At 43.9% G+C, this 14956-nt stretch overlaps 2 pseudogenes; one reads left to right on the top strand and one right to left on the bottom strand.

Annotated features, from left to right (window-relative positions):
- The window catches only part of LOC129040635 (beta-glucuronidase-like), a 52188-nt pseudogene that overhangs the window by 3392 nt on the left and 33840 nt on the right, over window positions 1-14956 (bottom strand).
- On the top strand, window positions 5398-6134 carry LOC129041481 (large ribosomal subunit protein eL6-like; annotated as a pseudogene).

Genomic DNA, 14956 nt, shown 5'->3' with positions numbered 1-14956 from the left:
TATATCATATACGTGTATGTATGATATATATATATATCATATCATATATGTGTATGTGTGTATATATACACATATATATATTGGAGACAGGGTTTGTTGCCCAGGCTACAGTTCAGTGGCAGGATCACAACTGACTGCACCATCGAATTCCTGGGTTTGAGCCTCCTCCTGCCTCAGCCTCCAAAGTAGCTGGGAATGCAGGCATGCACCATTATGCCTGGCTAATTTTTAAATTTTTTGTAGAGACAAGGTCTCATTATGTTGCCCATGCTGGTCTCAAACTCCTGGGCTCCAGGGATCCTCCTGGCTCAGCCTCCCAAAGTGTTGGGAGCCCCCACACCTGACTAGAATATCTTTTGATACTATTACTCACTTCTTTAGGATACTCGCTTCAATTCTCCACTGTTTATTTCTCTTATCTTTGCTGGTTCCCATGCCCACCTATAAATGATGGTGTTCCCTTTTGCTCTCTGTCCAATCTCTCCACTTGTCCACATGCTTGGCATCAACCTACACTTATTTGCTGATAACTCCCCTATCAAGACAAGATCTTTCTCCTGAATTCCAAACTCAGTCAACCACCAACTGGATATCTTCACCAGACAAAAGTCAACCACATCTTGGCCAGGCACGGTGGCTCATGCCTGTAATCCCAGCACTTTGGGAGGCTGAGGCGAACGAATCACCTGAGGTCAGGAGTTTGAGACCAGTCTGGCCAACATGGTGAAACCCCATCACAAAACTGAGCTGGACGTGGTGGCAGGTGCCTATAATCCCAGCTATTCAGGAGGCTGAGGCAGAATATCTTGAAAATGGGAGGCGGAAGTTGCAGTGAGCCAAGGCAGCACCACAGCCCTCCAGCCTAGGCAACAGAGTGACACTCAGTGTCAAAAAAAACAACAAAACTCAACCATGTCTAAAAGTTACGAGTAACCTCTTCCCCATAGCTGCTTTAAGCCCAATACCCACTTAATAATAACCCAAGACTCCTCTCAAAATATCCCTGTGTTCAAGACCCAAATTCAGCCACCAAGTTCAGCAGAGTCAATCTACTTAGCACCTCTTCCATCCAGCCCATGTCCTCTACTCATACTCCTTCTGCCTCAGTGCCTTCGTGCAACAAATACTTATAGAGCACCTAAAGCATGCTCTAGGAATGGTTAAGAAAATAAAAAAAGATACCAGATTTATGGAGATTACACTCTAATGGTTGTTCTGACAAATATTTTCAGAACCTAATCTTGTATCAACTCACACCCTTACAGAATTAGTATCAGAATTGAGGGTGGCTTCCTGAGGTCAGGAGTTCAAGACCAGCCTGGTCAACATGGTGAAACCTCGTCTCTACTAAAAATACAAAAATTAGCCAGGCATGGTGGTACATGCCTGTAATCCCAGCTACTTGGGAGGCTGAGGCAGGAGAATCACTTAAACCTGGGAGGTAGAGGTTGCAGTGAGCCGAGATCGCACCACTGCACTCCAGCCTGGGTGACAGAGCAAGATTCTGTCTCAAAAAAAAAGAAAAAAAAGAATTGAGGGTGGCTCTAAGTATGTAGCACTTCAAATCCTTCATATTGTTCTAAGTAAGCACTGTCCAACAGAATCAGATTGAATTAATATTAATAATATACTTTTGGCCAGGCACGGTGGCTCATGCCTGTAATCCCAGCACTTTGGGAGGCCGAGGCAGGCGGATCACGAGGTCAGGAGATCGAGACTATCCTGGCCAACATGGTGAAACCCAGTCTCTACTAAAATATAAAAAATTAGCCGGGCATGGTGGTGGGCACCTGTAGTCCCAGCTACACGGGAAGCTGAGGCAGAAGAATCACATGAACTCGGAAGGCAGAGATTGCAGTGAGCTGAGATCACGCCACTGCACTCCAGCCTGGTGACAGAGAGAGACTCTATCTCCAAAAAAAAAGAAAAAAATAATAATAATAATGTAATTTGATTTAAGGCAATATCAAAAATATTATCTCAACATTTCAAAAATATTTACAAACTGAATACTTGACTTTTTAAAATATATCTATGAAATACAAAGCATAAGTTACAATTAATACATCTCAATTTAGAAGCTATTTTTTTTTTTTTTTGGCGGGGGTGATGGAGTTTTGCTCTTGTTCCCCAGGCTGGAGTGCAATGGCACAATCTCAGCTCCTCTGCCTCCCAGGTTCAAGCGATTCTCCTGCCTCAACTTCCTGAGTAGCTGGGATTACAGGCATGCACCACCACGCCCAGATAATTTTGTACTTTTTTTTTTTCAGTAGAGACGGGGTTTCTCCATGTTGGTCAGGCTGGTCTCAAACTCCCGACCTCAGGTGAACCTCCCAAAGTGCTGGGATTACAGGTATGAGCCACTATGCCTGGCCAGATGCTAAATTTTTATTTAATTAATTTTTGGGGTTTTTTTGAGACAAGGTCTTTCTCTGTCACCCAGGCTGGAGTGCAGTGGTGCTCTCTCAGCTCATTGCAAACTCTGTCTCCCAGGTTCAAGCGATTCTCCTGCTTAAGCCTCCCAGGGAAAAATATTTTGTATTGCTTCAGTTTTCAAATGTAAATTAATTGAAATGAAATCACAAAGTCAGTTTCTTAGTTGCCCTACCCAAATTTCAAATATTAGACAGTGCAATTTTACAGGGCTCCTTCTAATATGAAACTCTCATTCCTTCAGGCTGCATTCTGCACCTGGCTAAACATCAATATTACCTAGGGGGGTTTTAGAAAACCACAGCCTCTACATGATTTCCCTAGGTCTGGAGCCTTGCCAAATGCTATTTCAAGCAGCCTTGCTTCAAGTCCTAGAATGCTCTTGTCATTCCACCCTTCCCACATCCAATAGCCCCAAATCACCCATTCATCTCTCAAGAACTGAACAAAGGTGACAATAAACTACGCATTTCTTAACCTGTAGGGAGACCCCCTGAAACTATTGCTACGGAATAAAAGACGAAATGCTCCTGATTATTGTAAATACAAAATTGCATGCAGGATTGTGTAAAGACAATGCCAGGTTGGACTGCCAGAACGAGCCAACAGCACATGATGTGCTTCCCCCTGCAGAGAGCCTATGAATGGACGTGCAGTCAGGGAGATTTCACATCACCAAGATTCCTATCCCAGAAAAGCAGATGTTTATAGCTCTGGGAATGGAATGCGACCCTCGTGGAGAGCCTATAAATGGACGCATGGGGGGGCGCCTGTCCATATGGATAAGATAGGGCTATAAACACCCTCATCTTGCCGCGGCTCTTCTAGGCCTCTTTAGGGTTAAGGCATACTGCCTTCTGAGAATTTCTGGTCTAACCGGATGTCTAGCTTCACCTCCTGTTTCCATGGATTGTTTGTAACCAGCTTTTGTTGCAATTGTTACTGCTGATTAATATCTTGCTAATCATAGGTTATGGAAAGATTGTGTTTCTGTTTTAAGGCTCTGTTAGAAATTACTGATGCACACACTATATTGTAAATTCTTCTCTCTGTATACTGTACCTCTACATACAAATGTACTGTACTTCTACATACAAATGTTATGTTAAAGAATTACTTCATCCCCATGTGACCATATCACCTCATAATCAAATGACCCTAAATCCCTCACTAACCTACCCCCACCCTCACTAAACTTAATAATAAATGCTGGCATATCCAGTGCATTGTTGGCACCGTGGGACCAGAAGGCGGTGACCCCCCTGGACCCAGCTTTCATTATCCTGTGTGTGTCTATTATTTCTTAACCTGCCGATCTGCCTGGGAACAAAGAGAGAGCCCCATTTCATTGAGGGCTGCTGGCCAGATCCCGCAATAATTTTGTTCCTTTTGCTCTTCAATCAAATGAGCTTTCTGCTCTAGCCAGCTACAAAATGCCATGTTATCTCTTTCAAATGCAAATGTCACCTTGTCATTCTCTGCTTAAAGTACTTAAAAGGCTCCCCATTGTTGCAGAATAAAGCCAGAACTATTTGGCATAATATGGGCTGGTTTACCTTCCCAGCCTCACTTTAACCATTCCTATCCATCCACCTATCTATCCATTCATCCATCCACACACCCATCCAACCAGTCATCCATCCATCCATCCATCCATCCATCCATGCATGCATCCATGCAACCATCCATCCATCCATCCATCCCTCCACCCATCCATCTATCCATCCCTCCCTCCCTCCCTCCCTGCATCCATTCATCCATCCATCCATTTACCCATCCATCCATCCATCCATCCATCCAACCATCCAGGCAGCCATCCATTCACCCATCCACCCATCTATTCATCCATCCATCCATCCATCCACCCACCCACCCACCCACCCACCTAACCATCCATCCATCCATTTATTCATCCATCCATCAATCCATGCAATCATCCAGGCAGCTATTTCATGAATCTGTCAATCAGTTATGTCTACATGCCTTCTCCTGAATTCTCAACAATTCCCCGTAATATATATTTTGCTATACCTCACAACTGTAGATGGGAAAACTGAGTCTGAGAAGTCTCATGTGTAGTGAACAGCACTGACTTCCTATACTGTATTAATTCCCTCTTTCTTCCTTCTTAATAAAATCCTGATCTTGTTAAAATGTCTGCCCCTCATCCACACAGCCCTCATTCCCAGTTTTAGGTATACATGGACAGCAACAAATCTAAACCAAGCATAGACAAACATTTTCTGTAAAGTAACAGACAGTAAATATTTTAGATTTGTGAGCCATATGGTCTCTGTTTGCTATGGTTTTAATGTGTATCCTAAAAAGTATGTGTTGGAAAATTAATCCCTAATGCAACAGTGATGGGAGGTAAGGCCTAACGGGAGGTGTTTAAGTTTTGAAGGCTCCACTCTCATGAATGGATTAATGCTGATTATGAAAGGGCTTGGGCTCTGAATTGGACCTCTTGCTCTCTCTCACACTTTTTGTCCCTTTGCCATGGGAAGATGCAGCAAGAAGAGCCTCCTTGCCAGATGCCAGCCCCTTGATCTTGGACTTCCCAGCCTCTGGAACTCTGAGCCAATAAATTTCCAGGTGCAGTAACTCATGCCTATAATCCCAGTGACTCAGCAAGTTGAGGCAGGAGAATAATTTGAAGCCAGGATTTTCCAGACCAGTCTGGGCAATGGAGGGAGACCCCACCTCTAAATAAAATTTAAAAATTAGCTTGGTGTGGTGATGCATGCCTGTAGTTCCAGCTACTAGGAAGGCCAAGGTGGGGGGTTCCCTTGCACCTAGAAGTTCGAGGCTGCAATGAGCTGTGATCACGCCACTGCACTTCAGCCTGGGTGACAAATCAAGACTCCATCTCTAAATAAAAGAAAAAATATACACATTCATTACAAATTACCCAGTATCAGTTACTCTATTATAACAGCACAAAAAGGGACTAAGACGCTCTTTCCCATCTTGCAAGATGGTGGGTGAAAAAGTTGAGAAGCCAGATACTAAAGAGAAGAAATCCGAAGCCAAGAAGGCTGATGCTGGTGGCAAGGTGCAAAAGGGTAACCTTAAAGCTAAAAAGCCCAAGAAGGGGAAGCCCCATTGCAGCCACAACCCTGTCCTTGTCAGAGGAATTGGCAGGTATTCCCGATCTGCCATGTATTCTAGAAAGGCCATGTACAAGAGGAAGTACTCAGCCGCTAAATCAAAGGTTGAAAAGAAAAAGGAGAAGCTTCTTGCAACTGTTACAAAACCAGTTGGTGGTGACAAGAATGGCAGTACCCGGGTGGTTAAACTTCGCAAGTTTATTCAGTAGATACTATCCTACTGAAGATGTAACTCGAAAGCTGTTGAGCCACAGCAAAAAACCCTTCAGTCAGCATGTGAGAAAACTGTGAGCCAGCATTACCCCTGGGACGATTCTGATCATCCTCACCGGATGCCACAGGGGCAAGAGGGTGGTTTTCCTGAAGCAGCTGGCTAGTGGCTTGTTACTTGTGACTGGACCTCTGGTCCTCAATTGAGTTCCTCTACGAGGAACACACCAGAAATTTGTCATTGCCACCTCAACCAAAATCGATATCAGCAATGTAAAAATCCCAAAACATCTTACTGATGCTTACTTCAAGAAGCAGCAGCTGCGGAAGCCCAGACACCAGGAAGGAGCAGCTGCGGAAGCCCAGACACCAGGAAGGTGAGATCTTCGACACAGAAAAAGAGAAATATGAGATTACAGAGCAGCGCAAGATTGATCAGAAAGCTGTGCACTCACAAATTTTACCAAAAGTCAAAGCTATTTCTCAGCTCCAGGGCTACCTGCGATCTGTGTTTGCCCTGACGAATGTAATTTATCCTCACAAATTGGTGTTCTAAATATCTTAAGAACCTAATTAAATAGCTAACCAAAAAAAAAAAAGGGACTAAGACACTGTTGCAACTATTCAACTCTGCCATTGTATCAAGAAAGCAGCCACAGAGGATACACAAGCCAATGGGTGTGATTGTGTTCCAATAAAATGTATATATGAGCCCTGAAAATTGATTTGATATAATTTCATGTCATAAAATATTATTCTCCTTTCAATTTTTTTCCAACCATTTAAAATGTAAAAACCATTTTTTGCTCATTGGCCATAAAAAAACAGATGGTGAGTTGGATGTTGTCCCACAGGCAATACTTTTCCAATTTCTGGTCTAAGCTACTTAGTTGCATGGTGTTCACCTGGCAAAGTCAGGGGAGACATATGACCTAAGGGGACCCAGTCACACTCAAGGGAAGAATCTACAGTGTCCATTGTAGGTTAGAGAATAATCCCCCTTCTATATAGTCTATATAGTCTTGACTATATAGTCAAGATGACAATGAAAGCCAGTGGCCTACTGACTTGGGAATAGAAGGGATTACTCTACTCTCAAGATGACTATGGAAGCCACTACTCTCAAGACAACTATGAAAGGGATTACTCTCAAGTTGACTATGGAATCCATTGACCTATTGATTAAGGAAGTCATTGACCCAGGCACTACTCTCATTTTTCTTGTAACTGAAAGTGATCTCAGAGTCTCCTGGCTGGTGGCCTCAGGAGGTGGAACCTCATGGGCCTCCCCTGAGACAAAGTCAGGACAAATGAGGGCCCAATATCTTAAGTAGCATATTAATCAAGGTCTCCCGAGAAACAGAACCAATAGGAGGTTCTATTTCATTCTGTTTCCGTCCTATTTCATTCATACACACACACGTTGGGGGTGGAGGAGAGAAAGAGACTTTAAGAAATTCGCTCATGCAATTACAGAGGCCAGTTCAAAATCTGCAGAGTAACTTGGTAGGATGGAGACCCAGGGAAGAGTTGATGTTGTAGTGTGAGCCCAAAAGCAGTGTACAGGCAGAATTCCCTTTTTCCTCAGGGCAAGTCAGTCTTTACCTCAAGTTAAGGCCAAAGTAGGAGGATCACTAAAGACCAAGAGCTCCAGACCAGCTTGGGAACATAGTGAGGCTTCATCTCTACAAAAATTAAAAAATTAGTCAGGTATGGTGGCATGCACCTGTAGTCCCAGCTACTCAGGAGGCAAAGGTGGGAGGATTGCTTGAACCCAGGACTTTAAGGCTGCAGTGAGCTATGATTGCACCACTGCTCTCCAGCTTGGGTAACAGAGTGAGACCCTGCTTCAATATCCTTCAACTGATTGGAAAAGGCCCACCCACATTATTGAGATTAATCTGTTTTGTTCAACGTCTACTAATTAAAATGTCAATCTCATGTTTAAAATACAAACAAAAGCCTTCACAGCAACACCCAGATAGAGTTGACTGGAGTCAACTCTATCTGGTACTTGAGTACACTGGCCTAGCCAATTATATATCAGAGGTGATATATAATACTGATAGAATTATTATAAATAATAATTAACAGAACTAATAGAATTAAGCATCCACAGGATATCTGAGATCAGGATTGATGGGAAGAATGGAAGCAGGTGCTTCCCAGCCACTAATACCACAAAACCTGAGGAACCCCATGGAAAGTCCTGCCTGACTTCAGTCCACAGTCGGGTTTCTTTTCTTTTCTTTCTTTTTTTTGAGACACAGTCTGGCTCTGTTGCCAAGGCTGGAATGCAGTGGTGCGATCTTGGCTCACTGCAACCATCCGCCTCCTGGGTTCAAGCGATTATCGTGCCTCAGCCTCCAGAGTAGCTGGGACTACAGGCATGAGCCACTCGCCCAGCTAATTTTTGTATTTTTAGTAGAGACAGAGTTTTGCCATGTTGGCAGGGCTGGTCTCGAACTCCTGGCCTCAAGTGATTTGCCTGCACTGGCCTCCCAAAGTGCTGGGATCACAGGCACGAGCCACCTCACCCTGCCCACAACTGAGATTCTTAATTTCCCTCCCTAAGCTGAACTTGGTGCAGAATAAGGTTAGCACTCAGATTTTGCAATATATCTCTGGAGAGTTTATTTTAAGAAGATCAAGTGGGGTACTCCTGGGTTTCAGGATTGGTTACTCACCCTCTCTGCAAGAACAAAGGGTGATCTGACACCCAATCTCCATCCTGATGCACGGAGTCTGACCCCCAGAAGAAAGGGCTTGAGATGCATGCTAGAAATGATACAAATATTACAGAGGAGGAAATTAATATAATTCTGATGTGCTGTACAATGTTCAATATTGATTTGAACGAGACTAATTAAAACACTCTATTGCAATCAGTTGCCAAACGTACCTGCTCAATAATGTGTCTAAATTCATTAACTATTTTAACAATATTTCATTTTAAAGTTTTATTTTATCCACATATTAACTTCATTTTACTTATGCAAATAAGAGCTTGATGGTGATACTACCAATAACTCATTATCATCCTTTGCTAAGCCAGGAAGGAATTTGCTACTTTGCAGAATATCAGTGCTTTTAACAGGAGCGTATGTAAAAGCTACATTGTCTTGAAATAATTTGCACTCACAAATTAAGTGACAAGCATAACTCTAATAGATTAACTGTATCCAGTGAAACATTTACCTTTAGAAGTGCTCCTCTGTCCTCTTCCAGGCTGAGTCTGAGGCTAACTAGGCTTAGCAAACCCTAGTGACAAAAGGAAATAGTTTTTGGAATGTTTTCTTCGGTCCATCACTGACATTTCCTGTTCATCTGGTGGAAAAGTTAAAATATTTAGTGGCGGCCAAGAGCAGTGGCTCACACCTGTAATCTCAGCACTTTGGGAGGCCAAGGCGGGTAGATCATGAGGTCAGGAGCTCGAGACCATCCTGGCTAACACAGTGAAACCCCGTCTCTACTAAAAACACAAAATAATTAGCCGGGCATGGTGGCATGCACCTGTAGTCCCAGCTACTTGGGAGGCTGAGGCAGGTGAATCGCTTGAACCCAGGAGTTAGAGGTTGCAGCGAGCCGAGATCACACCACTGCACTCCAGCCTGGCTGACAGAACGAGACCCCGTCTCAAAAAAAAAAAAAAAAAATTTAGTGGCACCTGAAGGGTGTTCAGGATACATTAAATATTCAACGTCTCTAAGGGAGGCCCAGCTACATTTAACATGGCAGGTTGTCTTCCAAGATCCATCCTTAAATCAATCTGAGCACCTCTGCTGAGAACAGTTTTCTGGTGCTTTTTTTTTTTTTTTTTTTTTTTTTGAGACAGGGTCTGTCTCTATCACCCAAGTTGGAGTGCAGTGGTGTACTCATGGCTCACTGCAACCTCCACCTCCTGGGTTCAAGCAATCCTCCCACCTCAGCCTCCCAAGTAGCTGGGACTACAGGGATAGTCCCAGGCCTTCTTGTGCTTTGGGGTTATTTATTGAAAAGACAGTCGTTCCCCACATGCAATGGGATTTGCAAAAATATTCTCAGGTAGAGAGGGATGGGTTGGAAGAGACATTATTTGGGTCATGTACTCTATATGGCCAGACGGACCAACTAAAATGATAAGCTCATCTCCCTGAGATTTTCAAAAAGTCTCAGGGAGATGAAGTTCACTCCACTGAAAAGAGTGTGTCTAGGCAGCAGGTCTGCCTGTGAGTCACAGGTGGGTCTATGATAAGGTTGCAGAGTCTCTCATTCAAGACTGGGGTTGGGGGCGGGGTCCAGAAATTTTTGGATTAGCTTCAGGCTGAAGTGGAAAGGTTAACAGCAGAGTTCCTACACAGCAGAAAGGTACTGTGAAAACTTCCCAGAGTCTGCTGCGGGGTTGCCACTGCCTTTCTAGTAGAAACACTGCATTACCCACTTTCCCTCTTGAAGCTTGGCCTAAAGGGCCCTTGTCACACAGATGCCCTTATTATCAGCTCCCTCTGGGTAGCACTCTATCGGGCAAAATTCACCCCCGATGTTTCACGTAGGTTCTTTTCTATTTTCCCTAAGTGTCGGCCGGTCTGAGAAATAAAGGGACAGAGTACAAAAGAGAGAAATTTTAAAGGTGGGTGTCCAGGGGAGATATCACATGTCGGCAGGTTCCATGATGCCCCCTGAGCCGTAAAACCAGCAAGTTTTTATTAGTGATTTTGAAAAGGGGAGGGAGTGCACGAATAGGCTGTGAGTCACAGAGATCACATGCTTCACAAGGTAATAAGATATCACAAGGTAAATGGAGGCAGGGCGAGATCACAGGACCATAGGACTGGGGCAAAATTAAAATTGCTAATGAAGTTTCGGGCACGCATTGTCATTGATAACTTCTTATCAGGAGACAGGGTTTGAGAGCAGACAACCAGTCTGACCAAAATTTATTAGGCGGGAGTTTCCTCGTCCTAATAAGCCTGGGAGTGCTACGGGAGACCGGGGCTTATATCATCCCACAGCTATGACCGTAAAAGACAGCTGCTCCCAAAGCGGCCATTTCAGAGGCCGACCCTCAGGGACGCATTCTCTTTCTCAGGGATGTTCCCTGCTGAGAAAAGAAGTCAGTGATAGTTCTCCTATTTGCTTTTGAAAGAAGAGAAATACGGCTCTGATCCCCCTGGCTCACTGGCAGTCAGAGTTTAAGGTTATCTCCCTTGTTCCCTGAACACTGCTGTTATCCTGTTCTTTTTTTAAGGTGCCCAGATTTCATACGGTTCAAACACACATGCTCTACAAACAATTTGTGCAGTTAACACAATCATCACAGGGTCCTGAGGTGACATACATCCTCCTCAGCTTCTGAAGATGATGGGATTAAGAGATTAAAGACAGGCATAGGAAATCACAAGGGTATTGATTGGGGAAGTGATAAGTGTCCATGAAATCTTCACAATTTATGTTCAGAGACTGCAGTAAAGACAGGCATAAGAAATTATAAAAGTATTACTTTGGGGAACGAATAAACGTCCATGAAATCTTCACAATTTATGTTCTTCTGCCATGGCTTCAGCCAGTCCCTCCGTTCGGGGTCCCTGACTTCCCGCAACACTCAAGGAGAGACAGATGTCCACCCTGCAGACTCAGGACCTACTTAGGGGAACTTGATTGCAAATGAGAGAAACTCATTGTGAACTACTGTAGGCAAAGGAAGAAATTCATTGGTCCATGGGGTCCAAGCAACAGTTGTACAAATGGTAACAGCCCTGCAAGATTCATCTTACCCACTGTCCAGAAATCCTAATGCACTGAAAACAGCAAAGGAAGAGTTTAATTTCTGCAAGGCAGCCGAGCAGAGTGATGGGAGATGTTTTTCAAATCTGCCTCCCTGAAAGCTCAGCAGGTAGGATTTTTAAGGATAATATGGTAAGTAAGGGGCTAGGGAATGGAAACTGCTGACTGGCTGGGGATGAAATCATAGGAGTCCAATCAAACTGTCTTCACACACTAATCAATTTCTGGGTGGGGGTTTCTGGTGGGAGTCAGTTCCTGGCTGTGAATCACAGGTCCCGGTGAAGTCAGTTAGTCTCCAGAATGCGAGTCTGAAAAACATCTCAAAGACTAATCTAAGGGCCAAGTGCAGTGGCTCACACCTGTAATCCCAACATTTTTGGAGGCCAACGCAGTGGATCACTTGAGTCCAGGAGTTTGAGACCAGCCTGGCCAATATGGCGAAACCCCACTCTATTAAAAATACAAAAATTAGCAGGGCATGATGGCATGTGCCTGTAGTCCCAGCTACTTGGGAGGCTGAGGCAGGAGAATCATTTCAGCCCAGGAGGCAGAGGTTGCATAAGCCAAGATGGTGCCACTGCACTCCAGCCTGCCCAACAGAGCAAGACTCTGTCTCAAAAAAAAAAAAAAAAAAAAACAGACGAATCTTAGGTTTTGACAGTAGTGATGTTATCTATGCGAGCAACTGGGGAAGTTACAAGTCTTGTGTCTCTGATTAAAAAGACTTGAGCAATACAGGGCTTACAGAAAATTAAAACTAAATAACAATGGCTGATTAACATTAACTATGCCTACATTTTAGCAGAATTCCAGTCCCTTCCATTATCCTAACCTTGCAGCCTTTCATTAGTCTTACAAAGGTGGTTTCAGTCCCCCAGCAAGGAGGGGGTTAGTTTCGGGAAGGGGCTGTTATCACCTCTGTTTTAAAGCTAACAAAGACAGTCAGATTTCTCTCACTGTCATAATTATTGCAAAGGCAGTTTCAGAAACAGCCTTGAAATAGGCAGGATGGAAATGGACCTCCAAATTCTCCAGAACCAGAGACTGGGCTTCCCCTCTCTTGTCCTTGTTTTTCTCTGCATTTTTACTTCCCCCAGGCTCCCAGCTACCTAGATTTCCACAGTGGTTAAAATATAGATGCCAACAGCTCCCCAAACATAAAAGTTTTAGTTACTATTAAGGAACTACGGTCAAGTGGTACCATAGTTCCAATGTCGTGGTAAAGGCATCATGCATTCAAGTATTTCAGGGAAGGAAATTATAACCTTGTTTGGGTGAAGTGCTCAGCCCTAGATGAATAAGCTGTAGCATGAGAGAGGAGAGAGGGATGAATAATGTCACAAATGAACATGACATCCCATTAGGGATGGGAGAGGGTAGTTATTGCCCAAGAGGAAATTCTGATAGAGCTCCACTGCAAGGCCCAGTCTCTGCTTCCCTTGCACGGTTGTCATCCTCCAACCCTTAGATAGGGCCAAGCACTTGCTGCCTTGGTGTATTAGTCTGTTCTCATTCTGCTAATAAAGACATACCTGAAACTGGGTAATTTATAAAGGAAAGAGGTTTAATGGGCTCACACATCCACATGGCTGAAGAGACCTCACGATCACGGCAGAAGGCAAAGGAGAAGCAAAGGCACATCTTACATGGCAGGAGGCAAGAATGCATGTGGAGAGGAACTCCCCTTTATAAAACCATCAGATCTCATGAGAATTACTCATTATCATGAGAACAGTATGGAAAAACCTGTCCCCATGATTCAATTACTTCCACTGAGTCCCTCCCATGACACATGGAAATTATGGGAGCTACAATTCATGATGAAATTTGGGTAGGGGCACAGTCAAACCATACCACTTGATGTCCCTTACAAGCCAGAGAGGCAGTATCTTGAGTGTTTGTGTGTCCTGAGTGTAAACAGCTATAACTACCATGGATAAAAAGATAAGAACAAAAGACATTCTTCAACAAAAATGTCCCTATAAAACCATCCCAATTGTCCCCCAGAAATGATGTTTATAGTTTCTTTTGAATAAAGATAAAAATTGGCCCTCCCAGTCTTAAAACTCAAGGAAGTTACATTTGTCTTATCTGAGTTCCTTTCTCAGGAAACCAACCATCAGGCCTCCCAGATAGAATCAAGTAGCTGAAACTCATGAGACCACCACATCTGGATAATGAGATGCCAGACCCCTCATCCATCATAATTGCCTAAGCAATTACCTGCTTCCTGTTGGCCAACTTCTCTTCCTCTCCCTAATTCCTGTTTTCCACACGATTACATTTCTTCTCTGCTGTATAAACCCCTAATTTTAGTTGGTCAGGGAGATGGATTTGAGGCTGATCTTCCATCTCCTTGACTGCAGCACCCAATTAAAGCCTTCTTCCTTGGCACTACTCATTGTCTCAGTGATTGGCTTTCTGTGCAGTGTACAGCAGAACCTAGACGAACCCAACATGTCAGTAACACCTCACCGTAATGTAAACTAACTTTACATAGAGAAGAGAAAGGCACATTGGGAGTGGGTGAGCTTAGGTGTTTGTGAGAAGCTAATCTTATGGTAAAGGGCATGACTTCCATCCCATTTCAAATGTACAAAGTCTAGCTTCTTGGGAAATGCTTGTGTTTCTCAGGCTGACACTGTGTGTTGGGTCATGCATACATACATGTCTCCTTAACACACATAGGTGCTAAAACACATATAGTTTTCTATCGAAAGAACTTTATTTTTTTTCTACCTGAACATCTCAATGGAAAGAGCTTTGGATTAAGGAGTTCAAGATCTCATTCCACCCCTGTCTCTGCATGGGTGAGTTCGGACACATCTCTTTCCTTCACCCACTCAATGAGTTAGCCTCAGACAGGGACATTTGGAAATGCATGAGGAGGCATTGAGTTGCTCCTATAACTTTAGGGAAGGGAAAAGGAGCGCTAAGGACATTGAATGGGTCGAGGATGCCAGTTGTGCAGCAACAGGTAATGGGGGATTTTCTTGCGCCTGTTGATAATTGTGCCCAGATTGAGAAACACCACCTGATGGCCCCTAAGTTGTCTCCATGCTGGAGAAAACAAGGCCAATGCTTCTATGTCTTTCTCAAAGGTTGGAGCAGAGGAGCCTTCCACTAGGAGAGGGCAGAGTGTCCAACAGGCCCATGGCGTCTCAAGAGAACAAGTCCCTAGAGTAATCTTATTGGGGTCCTCCCAACTGTGCCCTTCAGTGCCAGCCCCTCAGATCTACTCAGATCTGGCTTCTGCAGAGAGCTGCTGATTTCAAGCCAACCCTCACCTCAATTGGCTCCCTCTCTGTTCTCCTCTGTCTTAATAAGGACTGCAGATCCCATGGAACACGTGCTTCCTTTGACATTCCCTAATTATGTGAATTTTATAAATTTAGTTTCTATAAAAATCTGTGTTGTTACTGCTGAAATGAGAACGGCAA

This window comes from Pongo pygmaeus, chromosome 6, assembly GCF_028885625.2.
Source record: "Pongo pygmaeus isolate AG05252 chromosome 6, NHGRI_mPonPyg2-v2.0_pri, whole genome shotgun sequence".
Lineage (NCBI taxonomy): Eukaryota > Metazoa > Chordata > Mammalia > Primates > Hominidae > Pongo > Pongo pygmaeus.
Note: the sequence above shows the minus strand (reverse complement) of the source record. Positions and strands in the feature narration are given on the sequence as shown.